The sequence below is a fragment of the Melitaea cinxia genome, chromosome 30, assembly GCF_905220565.1.
Source record: "Melitaea cinxia chromosome 30, ilMelCinx1.1, whole genome shotgun sequence".
In the NCBI taxonomy this organism is placed as follows: domain Eukaryota; kingdom Metazoa; phylum Arthropoda; class Insecta; order Lepidoptera; family Nymphalidae; genus Melitaea; species Melitaea cinxia.
In genome coordinates this window covers 3,331,149-3,352,674 of record NC_059423.1, presented here as the reverse complement: position 1 = coordinate 3,352,674, position 21,526 = coordinate 3,331,149, and the positions used below count along the sequence as shown (strand labels likewise).

Below are 21,526 nucleotides of genomic sequence, written 5' to 3'. Positions count from 1 at the left end.
TCACTAGCAGATAGTTGATGTAGTAAGGAGTAACTTAGGCTACTTTTTTTTGTAGATGTTTTTTTGTAACTCAGCGAACCGAACGATAACTTTTTTGTTAATTTCCATGCGGATCTGGCTAATTTTGATCTTGAAATATTTGTGGAAGTTCAGGGAAGGTTTAAACTGTGAGAAACATAAATAATAACTAGCGGAAAATACTAAAAACGTCAATTTAATTTTCCGATGCAAAATTTCTGTTCAAATACTGTATAACTGTTTTTCGTTTAATGTAGATAAAAAAAAACTGCACCATATTTTTCAAAAATACATCTAGATGATAAGTTTTTTTTTTACCCGCATGCCAAGGAAGGGTTATGTTTTTCGCGCGTATCTTGTATGTATGTATGTAATATTCTTTACTACCTCATATTTCCAGAACCACTGAACGGATTTACATAATTGAGGTGTCGTTAGGTTCGTCTTAGCTGCCCAAGTGTTCTTAGATAGGTGACATTAAAAAAAAATCAAACATGGCGGCTGCGCGAAGCCATTGTAGTTAATGAAAAAAAATTTTTTTCTCGAATACTACAATATGGGTATCAAATTGAAGGGCACAATACAAGGATTTAAAAAAGGTATATCATGATTATTATTACCGTAATACTAATAAATAAATACAATATTAAAGTTTAAAAAATGTGGACTTTGCTCTTTCCCACGCCTATGCCATGCCAAACTCGCCTCCTAGGCGACGATCAACTTCGGGGTGTAGCCTTTCTAATAAAATACAATGGTTAAAAAAAACACAATTAAAATTACAAATAAAAATTAATAAATGTCACACCAATTTACAATTACATTAATAAAATCAATAACAAATACATAATACCATAACATACAGTCGGAGACATGCACAAAGAGAGAATGATTTGACTTATCCTTCAATTTCATTTTTTTTAAATTATTATTTTATTAATTATTCTTAAGTGGTCAGTAATCGGTCACATATAAAGTAACGTTAGACCTTAGTTTAGGCTCACATCTTAACGCTTTTATTCAATATCAAAATCAAAAATTACTCGGGTTCTGATCCAGTATGCCTTACCATACTTGATTATATTTTACATCAGGCTATCCTTGTCTGGACCAGACCTAGTCCTGATAGAGCTTGCCGGATCTGGCATGCCTCATTCTATCCTGATTCGGTCCAGATGCATAATCTGGTCGAGCCTGACCTTTTTTCTAGTCGGGAATCGGCAAGAAACTCCGCAGTTACTCTTTTATTGATGACCAGCTCACTCGATAGACTTTGTCCTATCTTGCAAATACTCAGTTGTATTAATAATATTAAAATAGTAATTACGTTTTGTATATTTGTTGTACATATGTCTTTATTTTTCTTTACGTTGGATCTGAGAAGGTTTTTTTAATTTTTTGCTTAGAAAAAAAATAGCCATTTTGTCACACAGTGACCACGTCACCTCTATCGGTCCGAGCTATGTTATCACCGTCTACTCAAATATATTACAATTCCTTCATAAATATTTCTGGCCTCATCAGAAGTCGACGAGGTCGGGACACTGCTGAGAAAATTGAATGATGTTTCAAATATTTTTTTGATTTATGGATAATAGCGGTAAAAATATTAGAATACCACCACGTTACTTATCTGTTACATTATACCTCTTTTTAGTAGATATTTACGTAAATAAATAAACATTCTAACGCACTTTCTGAATGATAATTTTCAAGGTACTCAATTTACCGTTAATGTCAAATGTAAACTGAGCCATTCTATTTCAAAATCACATTTGTACTTCACAACTTTGCATGAAATGTGCTAAAATGAATGTACACAGTTTTTCTGCAATATGTTTTTTTCAAATTAGCGTTGAAACTAACATTATTTATGTAAGAGGACGTAATACGACAATTGTTTCATCAATATTTAGAATAATATTTTTTAACCGACTTCAAAAAAAAAGCAAGTTCTTAAGGCGACTGATTTTTTTGTGTCATAAAATTATATTCCTGGGTGTACCGGTTTTGATGCTTCTTTTTTAAATCGGAAACTGGTGCTCGTCGTGAGGTCTTATTTAAGTTAAATCGAAATCTGACGGGTACCTTTTGAGTTGTCCCTTGTAATGCGTAAGTAATTGACTATTTTACGTCTATCTACGTTTTATTAGTTATCGATGTAAATTGGAGTCAGTTTTTTTTTTCGTTTGCAAGCAAACACAATTATAACGAAAGCCTAAACCGTGTGAACGCGGGCAAAGCCGCGGGAGGAAGGCTAGTTTTTGAATGTCCCTTGTCTTTGATCGATGGTTAAACATAATGACATGTTTATGTTATAATTAATTGCGAAGAGGCGCCATTTTGAGGTGTGTCTGTTTGTACTGTAATGGATCATTGTCACGTTATTATTAAAAGATAAGAATATTTTGATAATTAAAAAATTTATATGAGTTTATGGTGCATTGTATTTTATTACAAAATAGTTTTTAGTAATATTATTATGGTATGCTATTTTTTTTGCTTTGTATATCTATGGTTAGATTTTTACAACTACTCGTAATTTTGTTTTCAAATTTTCTTTAGTAATAATAAAGTCTAGAAATAAATTTATGTTAGTAATTACCCTTAGTTATTTAATAGTAGATGCATACATATTTTATAAATATTTTTATTTATTATCAGCTACCTGGACAGATTTCATTCTGTCAAAAGTTAATAGTAAAAATTAAATTATAATTTTTCTTAATATTATATTTGTTTTGGTATTAAAACCTTCCGTGGTACTTAAGGAACATACAAAAAAAAAAAACAAATTAGCCGAATTGGTCGAGCCATTCTCGAGTTATGCGCTTAGCAACATTCATTTTTATTTATATAAGACTATTTACTTTCTGCTGTCAGTCGTAGTGTAATGTTTTACATCCAATTTTAGTAAAAAAATATTATTGTAACTAAAAATGAAATTTTTTCTGTTTCATAACATCATAAATTCATAACAAACATCTTATTTTAGAAAACAAAATAAAATTTGTATAGTCACAGTAGACGACCACTCTGGTGTAATGGTGCGTGTGCCGTGTCGGCGCCTAAACACCTACAGTCGCGGGTTCGATTCTCGCTCGGAGTGGATATTTGTGTTTATACAAATATTTATTTCTGGTCTCGTTGTAAGTCCGGGTTTAACCACCGTGCCTCGGAGAGCACGTTAATCTGTTGGTCACGGTTATTATTATGTACATCTGATATCGTTCGTTACTCATAGTAGGGAATATATTAGTCAACCCGCATTTGAGCAGCGTGGTGGATTAAGCTCTGATCTTTATCCTAAATGGGGAAAGAGACCTATGCCCAGCAGTGGGATATTACAAGCTGAAGCGAGTCACAAATAGAAATTAAAGAAAAAGAAATAAATTACGATAACTTAAAAAAGAAAGTATTATTTTTATCAATATGTATGTCTTACTCGTTATTAATAGTTATCGTTAAACAATACGAACAAAAAATGTATTAATATTTATATATAGGAAGAACAATGTTGTATTGTACTTATAACCTCAGGCATTTTACCTTGAGTACAATTTTAATTTTAGACAGGCATACTAATACAATCAGTTTGTAATCAGTAATGTCGCGCTTTTGACGCTTATCTGTTCAAAATAATAATTAAAAAAAAGTTATCAAATATTATTTGTGAAATGACAACTTTCGCGCGCTTTTTAACGAAATTTAATTGTAGTTTATACGTGCCGTGTTGCCAAAACTAAAGTTATCTGTGACAAAAATAAAATTAGATTTTTCGATTCGTTACATTTTAACGTTATTTTGTTGCGTATCGGTAAGATAATATAATAAATACGGAAATAATATTGTGATATTTAAAAATTGGTCTGCCTAGTTAGTTTTGCTATAAACATTACAATTTAAAATAAATAGAATTTTCCAAGTAATTTTCCATTTATTTTCCAATTAATATTATTAAAATTATTAATAGATAAACACAATTCATTGTCAAAGAGTGCTTGGAAAAAAAAATACGAAAAGTTTAATCTGTGACGTGAACATTTTTTTGTGTAACTTTTGAATGTTTATTTACCAAAAAAAAAAAAAAACTACAGCGGTATTATGTTAATTGTACAACTAAATATTATTAAAAGGAGTTCTTGATACATCAATGTCATCGACAAATAGTAATTAATTAAAAAGCGATCAACATTAATGCCAAGTTTGTGACGTACGAAGATGTCTTCAGTGTGGTCGCCACTATCACACGCGACAGTTGTGTATCGCGTCTCTCAAATATCTAACGCGGAGTTTTGGCTTGGAACTTTATTAATACTAATCGCCTGTGAAATGGACTTACTATATTTCCATATATTAAATCATTTCGACATGGACTTATTTTCTTTATAAACACTAATTAAGATAACTCGGAATCAATTTATTAATAATACAACGCGGACTGTGCGTTATGTTATGGGTTTTGTTACGGAGTTAGGAAGAGATATACATAAAAACAGTATGAAATAGTATTGCTGTCTCTTTTTTCTTATGTCTGCAGTGTGGATTGTCGATGAGACCAATTGTACGTGTGTATGTAAACAGAAAACATCTGATTGTGTTCCAATTTCAAATTGAAACAGTTCAGTTTCATTTTAGTGTTGGAAAACTGATATAGCGAGTTATGATATTCGATTTTTAAAATTGTAATTGGATTAAAAGAATTATATTAGAAAAAAAAAACATTTAAATAAAGAATATTTTTTAGCGTATTTAGAGTGTGTTAATTGAATCAGATTCAAACATAGTATGAATAATCAATTTTGAGACTTTTACAAACAATTTTATTACAATGTGTTTTTTATAGTGAGACGTAAATAATTCGTGATACTAGTGACATTGTTTGCTAAATTGCGTATTGTTTGAGGATTTGTTCGACTTTGCGTAAGTATTTTTGGTTGTTTATTTCATTTAAAAAATGCGTATTTCATACAAAATATTTAACTAAGAATATATAGGTACACTTATTAATTAAATATATATATGACGCCGCTTTGGCGCAACGGCTACAGCCATGGATTGTACCTGTTGCGTTGGCGGTTGCGGGTTCGATCCCCGCTCATGACAAATATTTGTATTGGCCATACAGGTGTTTGACGTGGTCTGGGTGTTTGTGCAGTCCTTGTGGGTCTCCCTACCGTGCCTCGGAGAGCACGTTAAGCCGTCGGTCCCGGTTGTTATCATGTACACCTGATAGCGATCGTTACTCGTAGTAGGAATATAATATTCGCCAACCCGCATTGGAGCAGCGTGGTGGATTAAGCTCTGATCCTTCTCCTACATTGGAAAAGAGGCCTATGCCTAGTAGTGGGATATTACAGGCTGAAGCGTATATATATTAATGCTGTTTTTTTGTATAATTGAAATCGTCATAATTGAAATTTAATTAATTAATCGCTTAAGCAATTATAATATAATTCTGATCAGTGTATATCTAAGTATTGTAACAACATAAAATATAAAATAGGTACATAGGTATAGGTATATACATATAGGTATTAGGTAGGTACATATACCTCAAATATAATTTTGTTTAAATTGTTTTTAAAATCCTATTTATTTTATAAATACCAAAATCACATACTCCATGTTAACAAACCAAGTTACACATAACACCAACATAATCCATGTTAGTTACTCTTTCTTGCAAAAAGTATTAAATATCTGTTCATATATTTATATCATTAAAATATGTATTTTTTTATAAGAATTCTTACGGAAATATTGTAAAAAGGTCATTTCTTATCAGTTGATAATTATTTAAGATAATTATTGCCGTGAAAGAGATTACCGTATTGTAAACTGTGAAAACGTAGGCGTAAAGGCGTAAAGCAAATAGTATTTCTACAAATAAAATATTTAATAGCGATAAAACGAATATTAGACACTGTCTTTTTTTTTTCACATAGGTGGCAAACAATCGAAGTCCCGTCTATTTAATTATCTATAAACATTTTCTTTTATACAACTAGGTCGGCTAACAAGCGTACGGCTCACCTGATGCTGCAACACCAGAAGCCGACCCTACCCCCAATTCCCCCCAGGAGCTCTCGTCACCTTACACACCAACAGGAACACAACCCTGCTTAAAAGCAGTATTATTTAGCTGTGATCTTCTGTGAGGTCGAGGTGCTACCCCATTCGGGCTGCTCAATATTTTGAGCAGGAAATTTCCTGCTGTGTCTTACGCCAGTTAGCAGTCCACTCCGAGCGGAAATCGAACGCGCGACCGTCGGTGTTTTAGGCACCGCCGACACGGCACATGCACCAATACACCAGAGTGGTCGTCTATTGTTTTAATTATGTAATATTAATTTGATTCATTTGATAAAAAGTAACCTTACTAAACCTCAATCGTGAGTCGGAGATACACAGTTTTTGTTTCGTAAATATATGTACTATAATGTAAATATATGTATTTGTATATCAATATATTGCATGTATGTATCAGTATTACATCCGAACTCGGTTCTGAAATTTAACACACGTCCCCATAGCAGAGAACAGAGTAACTGCTAAAATATACTAATGGGTCAGTTGCTACGCTTGTGATATATGTTTATTGTAAAAGGATACAGGCTATAAAATTTCACACGATGACTCACGGGAATGTAGCATTAACCATAAATATTAAACACTATGCCGTGAACCAAACCGCAGAGCAAAATTTAGTTATGTGTAACCCCACATGTGTATATGCAGATTGGATACAAGCAAGAGGTATTAATTTAAACCGCATGTATTAGTATCAAAAATTTATATGCTATATACAATTTTAAACTGAGGTAGGGCACAGCAGGAAATATTCTGCTCAAAATCTGGAGCAGCCCGACTGGGGGACCTTACAGAAGATCACAGCTAAGAGACAGATTTACATTATATTGTTATTATAATTCTACCCTCGTTGTAGGTTTTTCATTTTTATAATTTTCTTTCGTCTTAAATGAACTCGATTAAAATTTATTGACACATAAAATACCTTTAGTATTACGTGAACAAAATATTTTAAATTCCTTCAAGTGTATTCAGCTGTGTGTGTTCTTTTTGCGTGTATCAGTTCACATAATATGGAAGAGTATGGAATTTTTAAGGACATGTCGACACTACCACGTGGCGTGTATGTTCATACATACACACCATCACTGAAATATGTTTTTATTTTGACGCCTGTTGTTGTTTTGGGGTGATAATTTACAAACATACTTTGTGTAGTTCTGAGTTTCCAAAGATGGGTTTTGGAGTGGATTTTCATGAATATCTTTTATGTCTTGGTATTTGTTCTTGCTTGTCTTCTTACATTGCAATCAGGGGTATCATTAGACTATAAGCAATCGTTATTCGTTTTAATAGTTATGTATTTAGTTCTTTATTTTGTATGTATTTTTTTGCTTAAACCTTGTATGTTCAAAATCTTTTGAATAGGCAGACGACTTAAGTGTCTAAAGCGCATTCTGTAACTACCTTTAAGAGGAATTATATGTATATATTTAATACCTTGGCATATAACTAATTGTAATTTTTTTTAAACATGTAATTCTGTTGGCGATTCTTACTAAATAAAAAAATAAATACTCTTGATAGGAGAAAGTTTCAGATAATTACTTCAGTTTAAAATTCAAATTACGCAATGATAAATGGTTACGATTGTAATAAAACTGCTTCATAGGTGTTCACTAATTTATTTTCACAACTTCACTCAACCAAACAGATACTAAGAATGCACCACTTCTCTCTTAACACGTATTTATATAATATGAACAAAGTCAATTGATTGTCTAAATTACATTGAATTACCAAATAACATATTCAAATACATTTAATTATATAGTATTACTATCAACTTAATTTTAACTGAATTTAACACTTAGATATCTAAAACAATCCAATAAAATTATAAAATGAATATATTTTAAGTAGACCATTATGATCTCTTTTTTTTTCAAATACCCTACTTTAAAAATTACTAAAATCACAAATTGATAGTTTATTTAAAATACAACCTTATGAATTTAATACACTTTTAGTAGACTTTTAACAATTTTTAAAGGAAACCCAACACTCGACCATCCTGACGACGTGTGCGTCCTCGTACACGAATCGCGTGCAAACCCAACACTGCCATATAGATAAAGAAGAAAAGAAGATAAATTTGTAAACATATATAATAATTTCACTACATTACATTACATTTAACTCATAGACTTCTTCCATATATAATTTACAGTTCTACTTTATTTAATGAAATCGTGAAAATAAATAAAATAAACGAGTCATGAACCAATCACTTCTCATGACTTTTAAGATGTGAACCAATCACTTCTCACATCTCAATCTCACTGAACCATGAACCAATCAATTCTCATGGACTTTACTATATGGTAGGCTAGTCATGAACCAATCAATTCTCATGACCAGAATACCAAAGATACTAACCAATCACTTCTCACATCCTAACATCACATTATATTTCCAGGTAAGTGAAACATTCCTTCGTTTACTTCTCATGAACTTTATCACTATGTCATGAACCAATCAATTCTCATGACTTCATAGTGAAGATCTCTACCAATTCCTTTTCGCATCCATATAGGCCGTTTCTGGCGTAAATTGTCACTTATACAATTTAATCGTTTTCTAGACCTAAAGCAGCCACGTGAATCCATGGCTGCATTCTATCTGCTGCGACTACAGAACCGCGTTTGTTTTTAGTGTTACTAAAACCTGGTATTGACGCGATCTTATACCGATCTTGTCCTAAAACTTTAACTACTCTAAAGGGGCCAATATGCGACGGAAGAAGCTTTTTGCTGTTACCCTTATTTTCAAACGACGTTTTCACAATTTTAACCAAATCACCTTCTTTGTACGATCGGGCTGGTTTCCTGCCCTTATCGAAATATTCTTTTTGCTTCTGTTGTTCCTTATTAATTCTTTCTTTTGCGTTAAGCCTTATTTCATTTAAATCAACTTCTTGTCGTGTGTTATCGATAATTTCATTTAGGGTTGCACTGATTTCGCTATTCATGGATGTTCCAAACATGATTTCTGCTGGAGTTCTACAAGTCTTCTTTTGAACTGTGTTATTGAGTCCCCACTGAACTTTACCAACCTGATTATCCCAGTCCTTTTCATCATATTTCAAATTCTGTGCAGTCAGAGAATCTAGGATAGTACGGTTGTACCGTTCTACCTGACCATTTGATTTTGGGCTCGCTACGGAATTTAAAATATGTTTAATACCTTTGTCCAGACAAAATCTTTTAAAAATGTGCGATGTAAAACAGGATCCTCTATCACTAACTAATCGGTCGGGTGCCCGAAAAGTATAAAAAATATCATTTAATGTCCGTATAACGTTTCGAGCTTTTGTATCTCGAACTGGTTTAATAAAAATAAATTTAGTGAATCCATCCACTACTACTAACAAATACGAATTCCCTCTTTTGGACCTAACAAAGGGTCCAAGATGGTCAATGTGCAGTGTATGGAATGGAATTTCCACTTTAGGTACAGGATGTAGTAGACCTTCTCGATTATTTTTATTGTTTTTTTGCATATGCGCATTCGATACACGCTTTAACATACTTTCTAACAAATTTAGTCATCTTAGAGAACCAGTAATTTTTCTTTATTCGTTCTAATGTTTTTTTCTATACCAAAGTGTCCAATATCGTCATGATTCATGCGGCATATTTGCCATCTTGCACCCTTTGGTACAACCCAACGAATATTGTTTCTATCGCCGTCTAAATACCTGTAAAGCTTGTTATCTTTAATCAAAAAGTTATCTTTAATATATTGTAGTCCTTCAAAATCTTCCTTACTGGCTAAAATATTTCGTATCCTACACAGTTCCGTGTCTCCAAGTTGAAGTGTATGTAACCAGTCTTCATTAGCGATCGTCATAACAGCAGGACAACAATCAATATTTCGTTCGTCATTATCATTCACTGGGTTCCTTGATAGCGCGTCTACGTGTGCCATTTTAGCTCCAGCTCTATATTCGATTGAACAGTCATACTCTTGCAAAGATAACCACCATCGTGCTATACGTGGTATTAAGTCACGCTTTGCAAAGGTGGACCGTAAAGCACAGCAATCGGTCACGATTTTAAATTCTTTCCCTAGCAGAAAAACTCTAAATTTTCTTAAACAACAGACTACAGCCAACGTCTCCAGTTCATATGAATGAAAATTCTTCTCCTCGGGGGACGTTTGTCGACTGTAATACGCGACTGGATGGAAAATATTATCTGTTGTAGACCTCTGCAAGAGTATTCCGCCCACACCGATCTTACTGGCGTCCGTGTGTAGTTCTGTTTCTCCACTAGGGTTGTATAAAGCTAGAATAGGTCTTTCGACTAGTTTAGCTTTCAAGCTCGCAAACGCTTTTTCCTGTTCCTGTTGCCATTCCCAAGTAGCATTCTTTTTAAGCAGTTTATTAAGAGGGAAAGCCATTTGAGCAAAGTTTCGAATAAATTTCCGGAAGTAACTGACAAGTCCAAGAAATTGTCGTACGTGGTGCACATCATTTGGGCGTGGAAAATTTATGAGGCTATTTATTTTCTTTTCTCCTGGACGAATACCTGAACCGCTAATTTCGTATCCGAGGTAATCGATCTTGTTCTGTAAGAAAGCACATTTTGTTAAGTTTAACGTTAGATTAGCCTTTTCAATCAACTTTAAGATTTCTTCCAGTCGGTCTAAGCACTCTTCTGCATTCTTGCCAAATATCAAAAGATCATCGATATATACTGTCGCCTTACTAAAACGCGCGGAACCTAATATTTTGTTCATCGTACGTTGAAATACAGCTGGGGCATTTGCCAAACCGAATGGCATTCTGTTAAACTCGTAATGTCCATCCGGGCTGACAAATGCTGTCAGATGCTTACTTTCCTCATTGATAGGTATTTGATAGTAGCCCGAAGTCAAATCCAAAGTAATGAACCAGGCCTGTCCAGATAACTTTGCTATCTCGTCCTCTATGATCGGCATCGGGTATCTTTCTTTGATAGTAATTGAATTCAATTTTCGATAATCAATACACATTCTGAAATTGCCATCTTTCTTTCGTACCAAAATCATGGGACTAGCATATTCAGATACAGATTCTCTAACTATGCCAGCTTCCAACATTTCGTTTATCATTTTCTGCGCAGTTTCTCTTTCGTGGTGTGATAATCTGTATGGTCGGTACACGACGGGTTGCCTATTCTTTATCTCTATATTCATTTCACAGACATTTGTACAGCCAAGTTCTTTTAATGAAGTAGCAAAACATTGTTTATAACAATCTAACATCTGAATTAACCTTAATTTATCATTTTCGGTCACATTTTCACCAATTTTTATGTCATTTTTGTTTATCCAGCTATTTTGTACACTTAGCGTGCTTGTTGTGGCAGTTTCAATTATTTTATTCACCAACTCCACCTTTTCCGTACGACATATCAAAACATCCTCCATAAGTAAACAAGGGATCATATATGGTAATACAGTCACAAACAGTAAACCTTTTGTCACTGTGTATATTCCACCTTTAATGATATACTGCTGATTAGGTTTACCCAATAATTTACTATTTAATACTATATCCCCACTTATTGCTGGTTCACAGAGTGCTTTTATAGACGTCTCTCCATATATTTCTACATCCTTTGCTATCCTTATCTTAATGTGCTCTTCTTTCTTTAAGTCCGTGTTGCTAAATGGTAATTCCTTTCCAATATTGAAAAAATGTAATCGGTTCGCGTCCTTATAAACTATAACATGACATTGTTCTGTAAAAGATTGACCTATTAGAAGAGACGTGTCCAATAGGTTGTCGCCAACAACTTTGCAAGTTACCTTGGCTTTTACATCATCAATTAGAATATCCAACACTACGCTTCCTGCGGATTGTACTAACTCATTCCCAAAACCCCTTATAAAAGATATAGCTTTGTTGAATTCGACTCCTAACTGTAATGCCACAGTTTTCTTAATTAATGATACTTCGCTGCCAAAATCTATAAATGCATCTAATAGGTTTCCATTTACTGTCACACTTTTTACAAATTTCGAATTAGGTCTTGAATCAGTGATACACATCGTACTAGGTATTTCGTTTCCTAATGGTCTCTTGTCTGTATTCATTAAACAACTTTCCGTTTTATGTCCGATCTTATTACAACGATTGCATCTTATTAAAGGCTTAGGACACTGCAAGTAGGGATGACCCTTTTCCTTACAATTAAAGCAGAATATTAGATTCGGATTGGATATAACAGCGTACTTTGAATCAAATCTTTTAGTCTCGACAAATTGTCTATTCCTATAGGAGGATCGTTCAGAAAGATTTCCCATATCTTTATTACTCATTAGGTATTGTAAGAGTTGTTCTGGATGAGAGCACCGCAATGCCAAAGCACTAGATTTAAGCATTCTGTCACTAATTCCATGAATAATGCAATCCACGGCACGTTTTCCACTGATATCGCATTGATTCAAAAGTGATAACTTTTCATAGTAGTACACTTCTATAGGTTCGTTGAATTTACTTTTTCTCTTGAGCATGTCTTCCAAAATTTGACCGTAATTCTGTTCACAGGGAAAAGCCGCTAACAACTTATCTTGCCATTCTTGCCATGTGAATAGTATTGAATTTAGCCCCTCGTACCAAGTTTTAGCCAATCCTTGTAACTTTTGCATAGCAAAATGTGTGGTGGTTCTTTCGTCCCAGCCATAAACACAAGCACATTCGTTAACTTTACGTAACCAAATATCGATGCGCTGATTTTTAGTTGAAGGGTTAAAATTTGGTAAAATATTTTGATGATCTACATTTTTGTTGTTATTAGTAGTAGTTTGTGTTGATGGCTGCATCTCTTTTGCCTTTAAACTATTAACTATCTGAATCACATCCCGAATAGTAAAAGATGGGCTCTTTGATGTTAATTTTTGTTGATCGTAGTCTGGTATATTCTGTGTGTCCTGACCACGCTGCTCATGGAATCCGGATTGCCGCCGCAAACCACAGCCGCCATTTTGTTCGTAGTTCCTTCTTCGCAACCGACGTTCTAATGAACGTTCTCTGGACATCCCACGCTCCCTATTGTTCTCGGCCCATATCTCTGGACTTCGTGAGGCTTGTATTCTTCGGCTCCTTATTATTGGACTTCGACTTCGTGAGCGACGACCAGCATGTTCACTTCGTGCAGACCTTGTTTCATTTATTTCTGCCTCGAGTGTTTGCGGCTCAAACATCTGGTCATCCTTTCGCCCTCGTCTACTAGTACTCGACATACCACTATAGCCAGGATCCCACTTCTGAGATGTAATAAAACTGCTTCATAGGTGTTCACTAATTTATTTTCACAACTTCACTCAACCAAACAGATACTAAGAATGCGCCACTTCTCTCTTAACACGTATTTATATAATATGAACAAAGTCAATTGATTGTCTAAATTACATTGAATTACCAAATAACATATTCAAATACATTTAATTATATAGTATTACTATCAACTTAATTTTAACTGAATTTAACACTTAGATATCTAAAACAATCCAATAAAATTATAAAATGAATATATTTTAAGTAGACCATTATGATCTCTTTTTTTTTCAAATACCCTACTTTAAAAATTACTAAAATCACAAATTGATAGTTTATTTAAAATACAACCTTATGAATTTAATACACTTTTAGTAGACTTTTAACAATTTTTAAAGGAAACCCAACACTATATCATTTGAATACGAAAGTAAATTTCAACAATGTCTACTAGGTTGTAATAGCTCAGGTGGGATATCGGCCGGTTCCATAACGAGAAGACACTGGTTCAAATCTTCATGTCTCCAGATCGATTATTCTCCCCCCCCTTTTATTCTAATTGCACGCGTGATTTTTAATTGAAATAACCAATTCATATTTTTTCATTATCATGACGGTAAGATCGAAAATATTATGTATGTATGTATTTAAATAAAATTTTCAAAAGACACAATTTATCAAAAAGAAAGCGAGGTACGCTGGGTCATGCAGGCATTTATTATCATATATGTCGTGGTTAGCGATATTGTTTGTAATAATAGTTTGCTATTTTATAGATGGAACTATACCGCTGTTATTATGCTGCTGTATTATAGAAAGAGACTTATTTAAGATTGTTATTGTGAGGGCTACACATTGAAAGATTTGTTCGTCGTGAGAGACGATGTTGTTGCAGTGATAAGTTAGTTACGAAGGTATGTAAATACTGTAACGTCATTTGTTATTCCAATAGCGGCACGTGGACGTCGCTTTGAAGAGTAACGATGGTGCAGGGTCAGAATAGATAGATGGACTCGTCCAGGATGACTGTCGATTTACCGTTACCTCCGTGATCGGTGTAGACTCGCGTTTTGTGTTACGCGTTGAATACTAGATCACGTATCAAATGTGATGACGGCTCTATCTCTCTGCCTTCGCTGACGCCGTCGTATAAACATTGAACAACGAGTACCGATGGTTACAAAAGCCGTTTAGTTTTTTAACGATTCTTCTCACAATGAGTGGAATCTACAGTTTGAATCCGGTGAAAGTTTTACATTAACTGTCCAGTCACGTGCTTGCCTTATTGTGCACTAGATGATGCCTATAGTTCTACCCGTAGTCAATTTCAATGTTTTGTACTATTGCTCGTCGCTTACTTTTTAATTAAAAGTATGGTACTCACATTTCCTATTAAATAAGACATGGTATAATATCCCCCAAACATCCATGATAAAAAGTCCCCCAAACAGATTAGCGCTTTTAAACAAGAAAAAAATTTCAAATTTATGATATTATCAAAATCTCATCAAATATAAATAACAGAAAATGGTCAGGAAGTTTAACAAATTACTCCGGTATTTCTAGGAATAATATTTGGAAATGTGCCAGACACAAAAATATCTACGATTTATGCCGAGGAAGCGATCTTATTGTATTATTGGCACTCGCGCCGAGTGTTTTAATATTGGTAAAAGTGTAACGATTTTGATTGGGTATCTTCATTACAGCCTATACAGTCCACTGCTGGACATAGGCCTCCACAAGTTCGCGCCAAAAATAACGTGAACTCATGTGTTTGCCCATAGTCACCACGCTGGGCAGGCGGGTTGGTGACCGCAGGGCTGGCTTTGTCGCGCCGAAGACGCTGCTGCCCGTCTGCGGTCTGTGTATTTTAAAGCCAGCCATTGGATGGTTATCCCGCCACCGGTCGGCTTTTTAAATTCCAAGGTGGTAGTGGAACTGTGTTATCCCTTAGTCACCTCTTACGACACCCACGGGAAGAGAGGGGGTGGCTATATTCTTTAGTACCGTAGCCACACAGATTGGGTATCTTATAACTGTGTAAATATTGTGTTAACAAAGAATCAAAATGCTGAATGCATCCTATAAATGGTGGCGTGGTGTTATATGGTCTATAACTTTCTTGAATAAGAGGGCTTATTATTTTTTTTGTATACAAGCGCACAACTCAGCTGATGGTAAGCGATTACCGTGGCTTATATACTCCTGCGCCAGAAGCATCGCAAGCGTGGTGCCGACCTTACACCCAATTTACACACAGGAACAAAACACTGAATGAAAACAGTATTATTTAGCTGATATCTTCTGTAAGGTCGAGGTACTAACCCAGTCGGGCTGCTCCATATTTTGAGCAGGAACTCTCCTGCTGTACCTTACCTCAGTTAAAATTTATTAATAATTTATTTATTGTACATATAAAAAAAAAACTGTAAAATATCAGGTTTGTTAATAATGTCTATGGAAATATAATCATTCACATCGACGGTACATAAACGTTAGCCTATATAAATCTCGTGTCACGATCTTTGTCCGCTCTAATCTCCGAGATTACTGGACCGATTTTAATGGAATTTTGCAAAGGTATGTAACTTTGTCCAACTAAAATATAGGCTATATTTTATTCCGATTAAAAGTACTTATTTGTACACACATGAACTGAAAAACTAACTAAAAAGAAAAAAAAACTTAAAATTGATTTTATTTATTATTGTTTTTTTTTTCATACTCGATTACACTAGAAGTAAAACGCCAAATTAATTTTAAGCATTAATATGTTAAAATATTATATAAAATAGGAATACTCTTATTATAGGAATTTCTGATGTGAGGAACAAGGAAAATGTCTTGTATTATTAATAAATGTATTATCATAAAATATTGCATATGAGCAAACACAATTATATTTATTAGTTTTTTTAAGACGCGAATAAACGAAATGAGAGACACGGGAACAATAAAGAAGACAGAGAAAAAGATAAAATTACAATTTTGATTTTTTTTTCGATTTTTGTGTATCTACCCTTAAAAAAAATTTGAAATACCTTCAATTCATAAAATTTGTCCAATTAAAGTTTAACAATTCGAACCAATATAATTGTGTTTGCGGGCAAACGAAAAAAAATCGACTTCAATTATATTGAGAAGTAATACAACGAAGGTAGACGAAAAATAGTCAGTAAATACGCATTATCAAAGATTACTCCAAAATTGTAATCAGATCTCGATGAAATTTAAACATGACCACACGATAAATATCGGCTTTCGATTAAATTAAAAATCATCAAATTTGGTACACCCAGTAAAAAGATATGTGTATTTTTAAGGGTTTCCTTCAATTTTCTGGGATCCCATCATCAGATCCGGGTTTCCTTATCATGGTACTACACCAGAGATAACTCCTTTCTAACAAAAAAAGAATTATTAAATTCGGTTCATAAACGACGAAGTTATCTCCGAACATATATACGGGTGAATTGAGTAACCTCCTACTTTTTTGAAGTCGGTTAAAAATTAATTGGTATACATCACAATGACACTGACTTAATTACTGCTACAATTGATAACTGACATTTTTGGAAGTATTCCAGGAGATAACACACGTGGATTTTAACTGAAGGTCACGGGATCGAATTGGCGAAAAGCAATGTTTTGCTAATGTACAATAGTGTTTATATTTTCATGTTCGAATATAAACATAGTGAGTTGAAAGTATTAAATTTTTATATCGAATTCTAGACCATGTTTATGCATGTTTTTATATATATACTAGCGGACCCGGCAGACGTTGTCCTGCCCGGAAAACAGCTACCAAATTTGATAGCTTTCATACCGATAGCAGCGCCACCTACCGGTTCCATTTGAGATAACTACCCTATCTCCCAAGCTAGACCAAATTACAGACGCTTACAAAATTTGATAAAAATTGATTCAGTAGTTTCGGAGCTACATACAGATAGCAGCGCCACCTACCGGGTCCTATTGAGATAAAAACTACCATATCTTCCAAGTTAGACAAAATTACAGATGCTTACAAAACTTGATAAAAATTGGTTTTGTAGTTTCGGAGTTACAGACCGATAGTAGCGCCACCTACCGGGTCCGATTGAGATAAAAACTCCCCTTTCTCCCAAGTTGGACCAAATTATAGATGCGTACAAAATTTGATAAAAATTGATTCAGTAGTTTCGGAGCTACATACAGATAGCAGCGCTACCTACCGGGTCCAATTGAGATAAAAACTACCATATCTTCCAAGTCAGACAAAATTACAGATGGTTACAAAATTTGATAAAAATTGTTTTTGTAGTTTCGGAGCTACATACAGATAGCAGCGCCACCTACCGGGTCCAATTGAGATAAAAACTACCATATCTTCCAAGTCAGACAAAATTACAGATGCTTACAAAACTTGATAAAAATTGATTTTGTAGTTTCGGAGCTACATACAGATAGCAGCGCCACCTACCAGGTCCGATTGAGATAAAAACTACCCTATCTCCCAAGTTGGACCAAATTATAGATGCGTACAAAATTTGATAAAAATTGGTTCAGTAGTTTCGGAGTTACATACCAATAGCAGCGCCACCTATCGGGTCCAATTGAGATAAAAACTACTCTATCTCCCAAGTTGGACCAAATTACATGCTTAAAAAATTTGATAAAAATTTGTTCAGTTGTTTCGGAGTTACATACATTTAAAAATTTTATTGTTAACGCTCACCCGCGCAATCCTTATTGGGGATGAGTTATCCTAAAATTCGCTCATTAATCATTTCTACATCACATAAAGGAAATTCGTACCAAATTTGGAGTCGATAGTTTAAAAACGGGAATCTTCCATTGTTAACGCCCCCGCAAGAACATTATAAGTAATGTGAAATAGCTAGTTAATATCATTTTTACTGTATGGAAAATTAAATTTAAATGCGGTCTACAATTAAGATCAATTTAATCATTAATAACTTACGTAAAATGCGCCCTAATATATTACTTAACATGAACTTTATTGAATAGCAATAAAGTTCAAATTGACTCTATATTTTAGTTAGAAAACGTTTTTGTGGGAAAAGAAAAGGCATGTTTTTAGGGTTTTCCTGGAAATTATTCGAATTTTTCTCGCCGTAAAAACCATTCTTGGACTTCAATGAACATTTAAAAGAAAGAATTGGTAAAATTAGTCTAGGCGTTGTTGAGTTATGCGCTTACCAACACATTTTGCGATTCATTTTTATATATAAGAGAAGATATATGTAGTTATTATATATTTAGTTCAAATTGACTTTTAAGTATTATCACAAATCTTTTGTATGGGAGTATAGAAAAGTGTTGTTTTTAGACTTTTTCAGGAAATTTAATTTTTTTTTTTTAGAATTTTTCTCTCCGTAAGAACCATCCTCGTACTTCAAGGAACATTTAAAAAAAAGAATTAGCGAAATCGGTCCAACCGTTCTCGAGTTTTGCGCTTAGCAACACATTTTGCGATTCATTTTTATATATAAGAGAAGATAGGTGTGGTGCAGTAGGAAATATCTTGTTCAAAATCTGGAATTGCTCGATTGAAGAAGTAGGTACCACATTCTTACAGAAGATCTATAAGAAGATAGATAGATAGTGTTATTCCAGGTTCCTGTGGGAAGTAAGGCTGTCAAGTTTCGGAGATGCCCTGTGACGATAGTTGTAGTAGGGTCTGTAAAGCTCATTGTTTTACAAGTTTGTTGCCATTTTGTGGACTATATGTTGTTGTATGGTTGTCACTGTACATATTTGGTATAAAAAAGTTAAAATATTATTTCATACTTTTTCTCTAAAAAGATCTTTCGGTCTCTTGTTATGCGCGTCATTATTTTAATGTATTTCTTTACTAACGTAGATGAAATGAGATGTAGGGTTAAGGTCACATTATCTGCGTCACGCAGTCGCGTTAGAGACAATGTCACGGTCGGAGCAACGTGCTTGATGAAAACAATGCAATAATAGACAATTAGAATAACAGAGGGCGTCGAGTAACTGTCATTTAATTGACAAAAGATCATACGGATATGGTATGAAAAACAATTTTATTTACACGGTTTTATAACCAACTTAAAATTATAGAGTAAGAATGTCTCTCAATTTGACTATATTTTTAAAGTGTCTTAACTCAAAGGTTACTAGGTGTTCCGATTTTAGTGTTCCCTTTTTTAATCGAAAGCTTATGATGGTCCCATTAAAATTTGATTGAAATCTGGCGAGTAATTTTGACTTATCCCTAATAAATACTATCCACGTAGCACGCTAGCATCATTTTTCCGTTAAATTGCAATTCTGACTAGGTAAGAAATAAATCAGGCCTCCCACTCTACCTTAACAGAATTATAATAAGCTCGTTGCACAATAAAATTATCGATTAATAAATTTGTACTAATACTAAAATATTTAAGACCGGTTACTGTTAAAAAAAGTCGTTCTTGTACGTGCTTGAAACAAATCTTGTTTTTTAAATCTTAATTAGGTTAGTAAAAACTAGTAGTAGTAATTTAGTAACTTAGGTACCTAATTATTTACCTACTTATTTGGTCACCATTTGTATATGGTTACTCATTGTCATTCTCTTGTAAGAAGTCTTTTTTAAGAATATATTCCTTAAACCTAAGTATATAAAACCCAGACCACAACAACATCTGTATCGCCTACACAAAAATTTGTCATTGCGGGAATTGAATCCGCGGACGCTAACAATAACCAGCTGTGAGAACTACGCCAACAAATGCCTAACTTATTTCAATTACATTACATATCATTACATAGTATAAAACAAAGTCGTTTCCCGCTGTTTTTATGGTTAGATCTTTAAAATTACGCAACGGATTTTGATGCGGTTTTCTTAAGTAAATAGAGTGATTCCAAGGAAAGGCTTATGTGTATAATACATGCATAATATAGTAGAGGAACACTGATAGTTTTTGCAACTGTGCAAGCCGGGGCGGGTCGCTAGTTTATGTATATACTATAAGAAATTCAAGGAAAACAAGAAACTAACCGTCGAGAGCTTTGTAAATAAAAGATAAAATTAAAACATAGGACAAGGATAAATGCTTACTTAAGGTTTTTGTGTACATAATTTACAAACAAGTTTTGATAATGAAATAAATAAATATATTATAAAACACACACACCGTCGTCTGTTCCGAAGATAAGAATCTTAACGCTTGTGTTATAGGTAACAAACAACTGGTACAGCAATTTTGCTCTTCGTTTGTTTGTGGAGAACACGTACTTGTGACAAATATACTCTTCATAATCTTGAAGTCTTTTCAAATATAAGTAATAAATTGACTAGCCCGTTCGCGCAGTTTGTAGTGACCCCGCTTTCTGCTCCGAGGGTTAGTGGTTCGATTCCCACCCCGAGCCTGGGTGTAATATAAATATTTATTTATATATTTATATATGTATTATTTATAAGTATGTTTATCGAAAAAAAATGTAGCTATATACCAGTCGGCTATTACCTATAACACAAGCATTAAGTTGCTTACTTTAGGAACAGACGACCGTGTGTTTATTGTGTAGATATTTATTTATTTATTTAAATAAATTAAAAGAAAAAGAAAGTGAGAAGTTTGCATGAATTAAAGCGAACCATAATATATGTTCTCGCTGTATATCTCGTCGCCAACCCGGAGTGGTTCGATTAAGCTTCGATCCTTTTCCTACATGGAGAAAGAGAATAATGCTCAGCAGTGGCAAAAAGGCTAAAGTGGCAAAAAGGCTAACAAGCGTAGTAGGTCAATAGACAAGCGTACGGTCAAGCGCTTACCGTAGCCTATGGACGCCTGCAAATCCAGAAGCATCGCAAGCACTTTCAAAATCAAAATCAAAAATAGCTTTATTCAAATAGGCCCCAAGAGCACTTTCGAATCGTCAACAAATTAAAACTTTAAAAATAAATTATTATTTTTGTAAAAGTAAAGCTACCACCGATTCGGAATGTAGATTCTGCAGAGAAGAACCGGCAAGAAACTCCGCAGTTACTCTTTTGAAAAATAATATATAAACTGTGTTTTTGTACAAAATTATTAAACATGTTGCATAAAATATAGCGTCATTAAGTCCACACATCTCTCAACAATGTAATCCTGCACCGAATAATAAGCTTTATCTTTAAAT

General features: G+C 33.8%; 1 protein-coding gene and 1 long non-coding RNA gene across 2 annotated transcripts in view; both read left to right on the top strand.

Moving 5' to 3' along the window:
- The first annotated feature begins 3,438 nt into the window (after positions 1 to 3,438).
- On the top strand, positions 3,439 to 4,022 carry LOC123668310. Its single transcript, XR_006745562.1, has 2 exons — positions 3,439 to 3,885; positions 3,992 to 4,022. It is a non-coding gene; the product is annotated as an uncharacterized LOC123668310 (long non-coding RNA).
- A 123-nt stretch (positions 4,023 to 4,145) lies between these two features.
- The window catches only part of LOC123668309 (TBC1 domain family member 1), a 69,875-nt gene continuing 52,494 nt past the window's right edge, over positions 4,146 to 21,526 (top strand). The window contains exon 1 of the mRNA XM_045602070.1: positions 4,146 to 4,941. The gene's annotated coding sequence lies outside the window, so the exon portion shown is untranslated. The remainder of the gene's footprint in view (positions 4,942 to 21,526) is intronic.